Source organism: Dipodomys merriami, unplaced genomic scaffold (assembly GCF_024711535.1).
Source record: "Dipodomys merriami isolate MVZ:Mamm:240054 unplaced genomic scaffold, mDipMer1.0.p SCAF_49, whole genome shotgun sequence".
NCBI lineage: Eukaryota > Metazoa > Chordata > Mammalia > Rodentia > Heteromyidae > Dipodomys > Dipodomys merriami.
The window spans coordinates 400682-410596 of record NW_027206057.1 but is presented as its reverse complement, the minus strand read 5'-3'; positions in this window follow the sequence as shown (position 1 = coordinate 410596).

Genomic DNA, 9915 nt, shown 5'->3' with positions numbered 1-9915 from the left:
AGGGGTAGAATGACAGCTGAGTACAAGAAGGCCAAGCAAGATCACAGTGCTCTGAGTTCAAGCACTGCTAACAGAACCAACCAAACCAAACCAAACAAAACAAAACTAATAAAAGGACATCAATAAAATAAATACATGAGTACATGTTAAAACAATGTATTTCAAACTTGTATATTAGAATTAGCAGAGTAACTTTAATAAATATACTGATTCTTACTTCCAGAGAGGTTGATTTACTTCATCTGAAACATACATAGTCTAGGTAGGTTATTAAAAACAAAGACATAAACAAACAAAGCTCCCCCTACATGTTTTCTTCTCACTCTCACAAACATCTTTTCAAGTAGCACTTGAATGTTGAAATATTTTCTAAACACTGGTAATATAAATAAAAATAGCATATATATATCCCTTATACTTACAGACCTTCATGACACATTTTAGTCACTGTGACAAAATATCCGAGAAAAATAGTTTTGGGAGAGCTCCTGGTTTCAGAGGATTCACTCCATGATACCTGGATACCATTGTTTGTGGACCAATGTGGAGGTAGTACATCTTGGGGCTGTAGGGGGAGGGGAGGATGAAGTCCCTTAGCTCATGGTGTCTGGGAAGTAGAGGGAATTTGTGGGGGTGCGTCATGCACCCTGTGACATATTTTATCTATGTGATTCTATCAAATCATGAAAAGTTCAATGGATTATCACATTGATTAAATCTGAGCCTTCATGGCTCAATTTCTTCCCTGAAAGCCTCACTTGCATATATTTCACTGAAGGGATCAAGCCTTCAATGCTGGAATTTGTGAGGACATTTTATATCAAAGCCATGATGATGAGATAAAATGAGGAAGCATTCATGCCACTAACAGTCATATAAAGGAGTAGTGTTACAATGAGGCATGTATAGTTAATTTGCTCCGGACAGCATTCAGGGGCAAATGGTAGTGTGAGAGTTACTACAAAGCCTTTCTAGATATATATGAACACATATATTATATAATATATAGTTATATATGAACATATTACATATATTATATACTATATAATTATATATTATATATGAACATATTATATTATATACTATATAATTATATATTATATATGAATATATGTGTTATGATATAGAAATGCTATATTAGTCAATCTGAGTGCAAGATTTTTTTGTGATGACTACATAAAGCAAAACAGCATTTAGAGAGGCCACACTGGTTTTCCACATTCACTCAAGTGACATGAATGGAGAACAGACACTCCATTGGGCTGGAAATAAGTGATCGTTCATGAGTCAATTGGTGTTAAAGAGCTGTTAATAGAGTTCAAGAAAAACACTTCTGAAAATCCCTGAACACACCCATTTCATTCATGTTCCTTCCCAGCAGTATGAGTACTTCCCTCCAACAACATAACAGAGCCAACCCTGCCAACCTGTGGGGTGGGATCTAGAAGATGGATAAATAGTGGAGAGGAACAAATGAGAACATCCATTTTCACAATGACCTAGAATAATTTAAAATATGAAGCATTTGGTAATAAAAGGAATTGAAAACCAATCTCTCTTAATTTCATTTGATGGGCATAGGAAAGAAAAATTATGAAGGTTCTTGGAAAAAAATGGCACCAACAACTAGTAGAGAATTTTAAGAAAATACACATATCTATTCAGTTTTCCATTTTATATTGGCAATAAAGTGACACATTTTAAGTTGTTGATTACATTTTTGGACATATTCATCTGAGAAACTAAAGATTAATAAATACTGCATGTTCAGCAGTGATACTCACTAGATATTATGTTGAAAATGAACTATACAACTCATTGATGAGGGGGTTGGGAGGGAAAAAAACTGGAGAAAATGAGAGAAGAGGTGACTCTGTTAAAAAAGAAATGTGCTCATTACCTGATTTGTGTAAATATAACACTTCTATATGTCACATTTACAATAAAAATAATTAATTTTAAAATACTGCCTGTTAGGCTGGGAAGGTGGCTCAGTGGTAGAGTGCTTGCCTTGTATGCATGAGGCTTTGGGTTCAATTCCTCAGAACCACATAAGCAAAAAAATCTGGAAGTGGCACGTGGCTCAAGTGGTAGAGTGCCAGCCTTGAGCTGAAGAGCTGAGGGACAACACCCAGACCTTGAGCTCAGGCCCCACAACAGACAAAAAAAAAGAAAGAAAGAAAAAGAACAAAATACTGCATGGTACAGAAAATGAGCATTCAATAAATAGTTTTAAGTAAAAATGTAAATTAAATACTGGTACTGATTTATAACTTAAAATATTATACTTACATTAAATGGATACATCTGTTTCCAAACAGATGGTAAGATCATATTGGCAAGCTGTAGCTATACAGCCTTCTGAATACATATTTTTGATTAGTGGCCAACAATTTATTTCAGAGGTTCTGAATGACTCAAAGCTGGCAGGTAAAACATCATAAATAGCACAAAGTACTGAAAATGATGCCTTCTAGATTGAGGTACAGGCCAGCCTGAGCAGAAACACAAGAACTTGTTAAAAAATTAGCTTAAAAAAAAAGAGTTAGTAGACTGGATCAAGTGGTAGAATACTTACCTAGCAAGTTTACACCCCTTAATTCAAATGCTAGTATCATAAAAAACAAAATTAGAATTAACTGTTTTCTCAAGTGTGCAGTCAAATATTTACCAGAGAATTTCCATGATCAGTTTTGAACTTATTGGTGTCAGGAAACATAAAAAAATTTCTTCCAGCTGAATGCTGGTAGCTTCTGTATATAATCACAACTACTAAGAGGGCAAATTGAGATCAAAGTTTGAAGCTAAACCAGGCAGAAAAGTCTAAGAAACTCTATCTGTAATTATCCAGCAAAAGTCCATGCTGAGAGCATGGCTAAAGTGGTAGAACTCCAGCTTTAATCAAGAAAGCCCAGAGCAAACCAAAGAATAAGGTACATCTCATCCCTCCATACCAAAACAAAATCTCTTCATAATAAAAAAGTCATTCTAAATTTCACTGTTTGTTACGGGAAGGATCTGGATCTCTTAAATCAACCAAGAGTTGCTCAATGTAGAGGCAAAAGAAAGAGAATGCTTGAAGATGACAAGGTAACCAAAACTAAAAGTTGAAAATCAGATAAGTGCTTAAGTTGTCACTTATTTTATAGAAATGTATTCCTATGTAAAATCAGGTCAGTATCTCAGAGAACTGAAAGAAATACAACTGATGAATTTGACTATGGAGGTATCATTGGTGGTGATAAATTTTGAGATTTTATTATTACTTTTAAATTCATAAGAAATTCTGATGGGAGATCCAAATGACACAGAGAGCTTGCTGAGAAAATGGGGATAGTGATATGCCTTTTAGTTCCTCTGTATAATTGTAGTGCTCTAAAAATCAGGCCTTGGCAATTTCTTACCTATGGAGAAAGTTGATTTTGCCTTTTCAGAATCTTCTTTAACAACTATTTTAATAGATTTAGCGAATTATTTTTTAGTAGGAAATAATGAGAAAACTCCATCTTAGACATCAATGCTGGAAGAAAACAAGAAAGCTCATATGACTAATACATGTGGCTTTTAGTCATTATTCCAAGGGTTCCTTTTGATAGATAGATGGCTGTCAGAAGATTAGGGGAAGCACGGGCTGGGAAAGTAGCCCAGTGGTCGAGCACTTGCCTTGCAATCATGAGGCCCTGGGTTCGATTCCTCAGCACCACATAAGCAAAAAGAAAAAAGCCAGAAGTGGTGCTGTAGCTCAAGTGGTAGAGTGCTAGCCTTGAGCTGAAGAGCTAAGGGACAGAGCCCAGGCCCAGATTTCAGGGCCCATGACAGGACCCCCCCCCCAAAAAAAAGGTAAAGTAAATTTATCAGGGATAGGAAGAAGGGAAAGGAACATGCCAAGAAAGGGCCATAAGGACTAATTATGACCAAGGAATATTATATGTGTGCATGAAAATTCCATTAAAAATTCTACCATGTATAGTTTTTTAACAAAAAGGAAAAAAATAATTTCCTCAACAGACTGTAATATCCTTATGGGTTAGGCTATTTTACTGAGCACAGTATTTACAAGAACTCATAGAGGGTCTGGAAAACATGTAACCTTCAATCAATATTTGTTTCGTGAATGAAAGGCTGAATGGATAGTTACATTTTTTAGTGAAATTATTCTGTTTCCTAAAGTACTTAAAACTAAGTATAAATGACTTACTTTCATTATTTTATCATTCATTCATTCATTTATTTCAACTTGGTCTCTATTGGCCATAGTACTGGTAGCTGATTTTACAATTTCAAAGGTACGTTGTATACTAATCAGGCTTAAAAACCTACTGCATAGATTTCCAATAGAAAATTCTAGACACAGGATGTTTGGCAGTGCAAACAGTGGCTTTCTGCCTTTTTATGTGTCCTAGAAAGAAATTCAGAGAAGGAAATGGCAGGAAGTGTTTAACTTCAAATATGTTTTAGAGATTATATGTAAGGAGAGCTACAATGGCCAGTTACAAATGTAGTTATAAATAAGGAGTCCTGGGAAAGATTTGACAAGAAAACATAATTTGGATCAAAGAGTCCTGTTGTGCAAAAGACAGATTGTTGGAAAAATACCTTAGCCAGGAGATTAATTCTCTGGCTGCTGCTGTTTTGTGTGTGTGTGTGTGTGTGTGTGTGTGTGTGTGTGTGTGTGTGTGTGTGTGTGTGTGTGAGTGTGTGTGTGTGTGTGTGTGTGTGTGTGTGTGTGTGTGTGTGTGTGTGTGTGTGTGTGTGGTGCGCATGTGTATTTATGGACACGGACATTTTCATTTCAACAGGAGAGTTGCCATCTTGATCCACTTAGAAGCAAAGTCACGTGTTATCTAGGTATCCTTCCTTGTAAACATACAAAACAGGTAAATCATCGAGACAAATACATATGAAAATGGTAAAATGGGGGCTAGAATTACTCTAAAATTTCCTTTAATAATGTTTTTGTACTTTGACTGTTTCTATGTCTTTTCAACAACTTATTTTGGTACTTACTTCTTCAAGGTAATAACCACTGTATACCCCAGAACTGATTTTTTTTCAATTCTTTTTTTTTTGGGGGGTCCAGTCATGGGGCCTGAACTCTGGGCCTGGGCATTGTCCCTCAGCTCTTCAACTCAAGGCTAGCGCTCTACCACTTGAGCCACAGCACCACTTCTGGCTTTTTTCTTTTTGCTTATGTGGTGCTGAGGAATCGATCCCAGGGTCTCATGCATGCAAGGCAAGCGCTCTACCACTGAGCCACCTTCCCAGCCCCTCAATTCTTTTATATATTTTTTATCTCCTCTTTCCACTGACAATTTCCCTCTAATTCTTTCCCAGCATCCGTTGTACTGACATAGCTGCAGGTGATAGACCAATTCAGCTGTATAGAGAAAGAAGAAGTTTTAGATGATGTAATCGGCCAGATATGAAAAAATTTTTAAATCCATTGGCTTAGCAATATAATGCTGTTGTCAGTTCTTTCATCTTTGTCTAAGTCAGTATTTCTCAAAGTGAGAAGATTTTCCCCCTAAGTAAACCATTCAACAATGTTGGGAACATTTATGATTATAGTAATTGGAAGTGTACTAGTATCACCTGGTTTGTAGAGGCAAGATATGCTGTTAAATGCACTACATTCTCCCGAAGTGAAGACTTACATACTTCAAATGACCCTCATGTGCCACTAAATATTTGCATTAGCAGTAAGGGTTATGCCATTCATTCTCTATTCATTTTCCAACTAGGAAAGGAAAACAGGAGCTATTACCTGTAACTTGGTCTTATTAGACCAAGTTAACAAAGGACTTTTTCTAATTACTCTCAAAGATGTGACCATTATGAAAATGTGATAAAGGAGGTTCCAACCCAGGTCATATGTGACTTGCTAATCAGGGAAACTGGATGTTGGGGAGCCAACAATAATTTATTTCAGCCAGTGTTTAACTGCGCTAGCCATTTTTCCATCACTATGACAAAATAGTTGATATAAACAAAAGGAGGAAAAACATTTATTTGGCTGGTAGCTCATGTCAATAATCACTTGACTGTTATTTTGGGACCTGTGATGAGAGCTAAGCTTCTCACTTCCTGGTGGCCAGGAAACTAAGAGGAAGAAGAAAGGGCTTGGGTCCTAACTGCTTCTTCAAGGGTAAGCTCCCATTGACCTAATTTTTTTCATTGCTTTCTATCCCTCTCAATAATTCCAAGCTGTGACTCAAGCTTTAACTTCATGGATCTTTGGTGAACATTCAAATTATAGCACAAAATATAGTAAATTTATTTTTTTTAATTTTAATTTTAATTTTTTGTGGACATACTGTACAGAGGGGTTACAATTACATGGGCAAGATAATGAGTACATAGAAATATTATGTATTATGTATTTCTCCTATGTATTATATATTACATATATATGAAATATATAAATAGACATATTATCATTAGATGGTAGAACTTTTAATGGTTGAAGCCTCTTGAAATGAGACTGCCTTTGAAAAAAAATCAAGAAAGTCACCATTTATTGTCTCTTTCTTTGCTTTCTGACTACTATGAAGTAACAGTATTGCTGTATTATATGCACCTTGTCATGATACTCTGTTTTGCAATAGCCCCAAACACAGGACAATTAGTGGATGATGGACTATAGCATCTGATAACCCGAATAAACTTTCCTTCCTTGAATGTTTTTAACCTCAGGTATTTTTCTGCAATAAAAAGGTGATTAACAAAGATAAAAGACCCAGACAGGATGAGATTAAATTTATGTGTGTTTGTGGATAAACCTCTTCTCAAGTCAGTTTTGGCAACAAGAGACTTGAATTCTAGTCATACCTTTGCCACAGTCCAGTTGTGTGAGGCAGTCAATAAGCCATTGGCTTAGTTTCTCTTTTGTATATAAAATGATTCTGCTAGAATGTGTTTAATGGCTATCCTTTAAAATACAACATGTGGACAAATAATCTGTCATGTAGATATTGCTGCATGCTACCAGAGAAAAGATTACATCAAATTTATAAATTGTCATGGAGTTAAATTCAATTTAGTTTTAAGAAGGCATTTCAGATCAATCTGTTTCCTTGCAGGATATCCAATAAGAGTCCATCTAATTCAACAAGCAATGATTGAATTTTTGTGCAGAGGATGATGGTAGGCAGTAAGAAATTGAGAACAGCTTCTATTCTAGTCTTGTCTCATTTTTGCATATTTATCTGTCAGTGCAGAGTAGTTCTAGGGAAAAAAGGTATAACATGGAGGGGGGGTTGTCTGTTTCAGCTCCATAACTAAATATTTTCAACTGGGTAACTCACACATAACAGGAACAAAAACTGTTGCATTTCTGGATGCTAAAAAGTCCCATATCAAAGTATTTGGCAGATTTGGTGTCTGATAAGGGCCTGTTTTCTTGTTCATAGACAGAACCTTCTAACTGTTTCCAGAGCTTGTGAAAGGGGGTAGGAATTTCTTTTAAGTCTCTTTTAGAAGAACATTAGGTTGAGTAAGTTTTCCATGACTGTCACAGAAATCTGAGATAAATCAACTTATAAATAGAAAAAGTTATTTTGGTTAATTTTAAAGAATTCAGTCCAAAACTCAGTCCAAATTCAGCCCCATTGCTTTTGGTTCTGTGGCAGATTAGCACATTATGGCAGGAAAGCCAGTGTGGTGTAGAGCATTGAGACAGGGAAGGGAGACTTATATGCTCAGTCCCTTTCAAGGGCACACTTCCAATGACCTACCTCCCACTGGGCCCTCCCAAAAGAACAAAGCTATTTCCTAAGCCTTCTACACATGTGTTTTGGGGAGACACTTCTTATCCAAACTGGGCATCAAACCCATTGATAAAAAACCCCAGCCTCAAGATCTAATTCTTTGTTAAATACTCTAAATGAATTTTATGAGAATGCAAATATTTGCATATGACAATTTAAGTATTTATTTTAATCTGTTCTGATAAATTTCTCCAGCATAAAATCACCTCATAAAATTTTTAATGCCATCATTGGTGTTGTATTTTATTTTTTCAATCAAAAGTGTTCAAAGCTTTAGTACTATTTAGTATGTATTTCAATATATCTTGAGGTGCTATGTCTTGTTAGTTACTACTGTAAATACTAGAAAGAGGCTGCAGCTTTGACTTTGCCACTTAGTGAAAGCAGTGTAATGGTACAAATTATAAATTATGTTAAACTTGACAGATGATTTTTCTTAGTAGGTCACAGTATGCAAGTTTCTGTGCCTATCTGCCTACCATCACTACAATTTTAAAAATCCTTTGTATTATGTAAACCTTAGACTCTTGAAAGTAGAAAAGAATTTTTTGTATAAAAACAAGTTTTTGCATCAGCATTTTACTTCACATTAGAGGAGGAAGGAAAATATACAACTATGGTTTAATGACGCTTCTTGCAGCTGGGCCAGTCTGAGTTGGAAGGAAGTGAGGAATTAGTTGGTGACCTAGAAAGAGACAGAGGTGAGGATGTTTGGCTAGGTTGCATGGTTGGAGTGGGAGTAGGGAGAACAAGCTGGAGTGAGACATGGACCATGCTGTGGAAATGGCAGTAAAAAGGTGTTGGGGATAAGATTATAGTAAAGGATGGGAAAGAACTGCTACAAAATCTTTGCTTCAAGTTGAGTCTCCCATGTAAGACAGCACCAGAAGTGCTGATGTACACTGGGAGAGCATTATTTGGAAATGATTCATATTGTTTAGACTCAGACTCAGGATCAGAGCTGGAAGGATCCTAAAATTTCTGTCTCCAAAATCATCCGAAACAGATGATGCTTGTCTATGCTAATTATAAAATCTCCCAAGAGAACTTTTCCACCATCCAAGGAAACTTCTGACTTCTACCATCAACATCTGTACCTTTCACTAGTTATTAAGGCTACCAAGAAAACAATAGGATTAAATAAATTAACATTTGTAACAAAAGAGACAATTCTATTATATTGTTCCTCTTTCCCCCATTTTATTTCAACCATTTATTCTGAATTTGAGAAATGATTTTTATTCCTTAGTTCTAAGATAGAGGATGTGTTATCTTTGTACCTTTGCTAGTTGCCCTTCAGGCTTTGATGTCCTCTGGGGAGCTTTTTATTTTGTTTTTGTTTTTTGTTTTACTGTATTTTTTGTGTGTTTTTATTTATGGTACTGAGAATTGACCTCAGGATATTGCACTAACTGGGCAAATCCTTTGCCACTGAGCTACATAAAAACCCTGCTTTGATGTCTTCACTGTTGTTCTAAACAGCTGTTTTAATCAGGCTTCTGGACCAATTTTATCTGTCATTATCAAGTCATGATAATTGTGAAGGATTAGAAAAAATATAATGAAGTTATAAGCTGTTTTTCCTGTCATCTTGAATTATTTTCTTAAAGTACTTTGCAGGAGAGGTAAGGATGGAAAAAATAAAGAGAAAATCAGAGTGCCAAAGCAATCAGATCAGCCAGGACAGCTGAGAACAAATCAGGATATGTGTTAAAATTCAGAGATTTGGTCCATAAAATTTTATATTGACTGTTTCTTATAAAATTAATGTTATACTCACAATTTGATTGGGAACAGGGACATATTTTCATTAGTTGTTTGTTACCACTTTTGTGTGTATCTTAAGTTTATATCCTAGAACTCCCTACTGGCACTACTACTCCCTACTCCCTACTAGCTTTATTTACAATAAAGCTAAATGTTGGCTCTAGAAGACATTATTCTACTTTTCATGAAAACTTTTGAGAAGTAAGGAGAACTCAGACCCAAAAGACAAAAATACTATGAAATTGTTCTTAGTAGTGATTAAAAATCGAATTATCAGGACACCATTGTTGTCTCTCAGGAAAACCCTCAAATGCTGTTCTCCTTCACTGTAACTTCCTCGGTGCACATAATAATCCTGCATTTTTCTACAAAAAAAAACTGT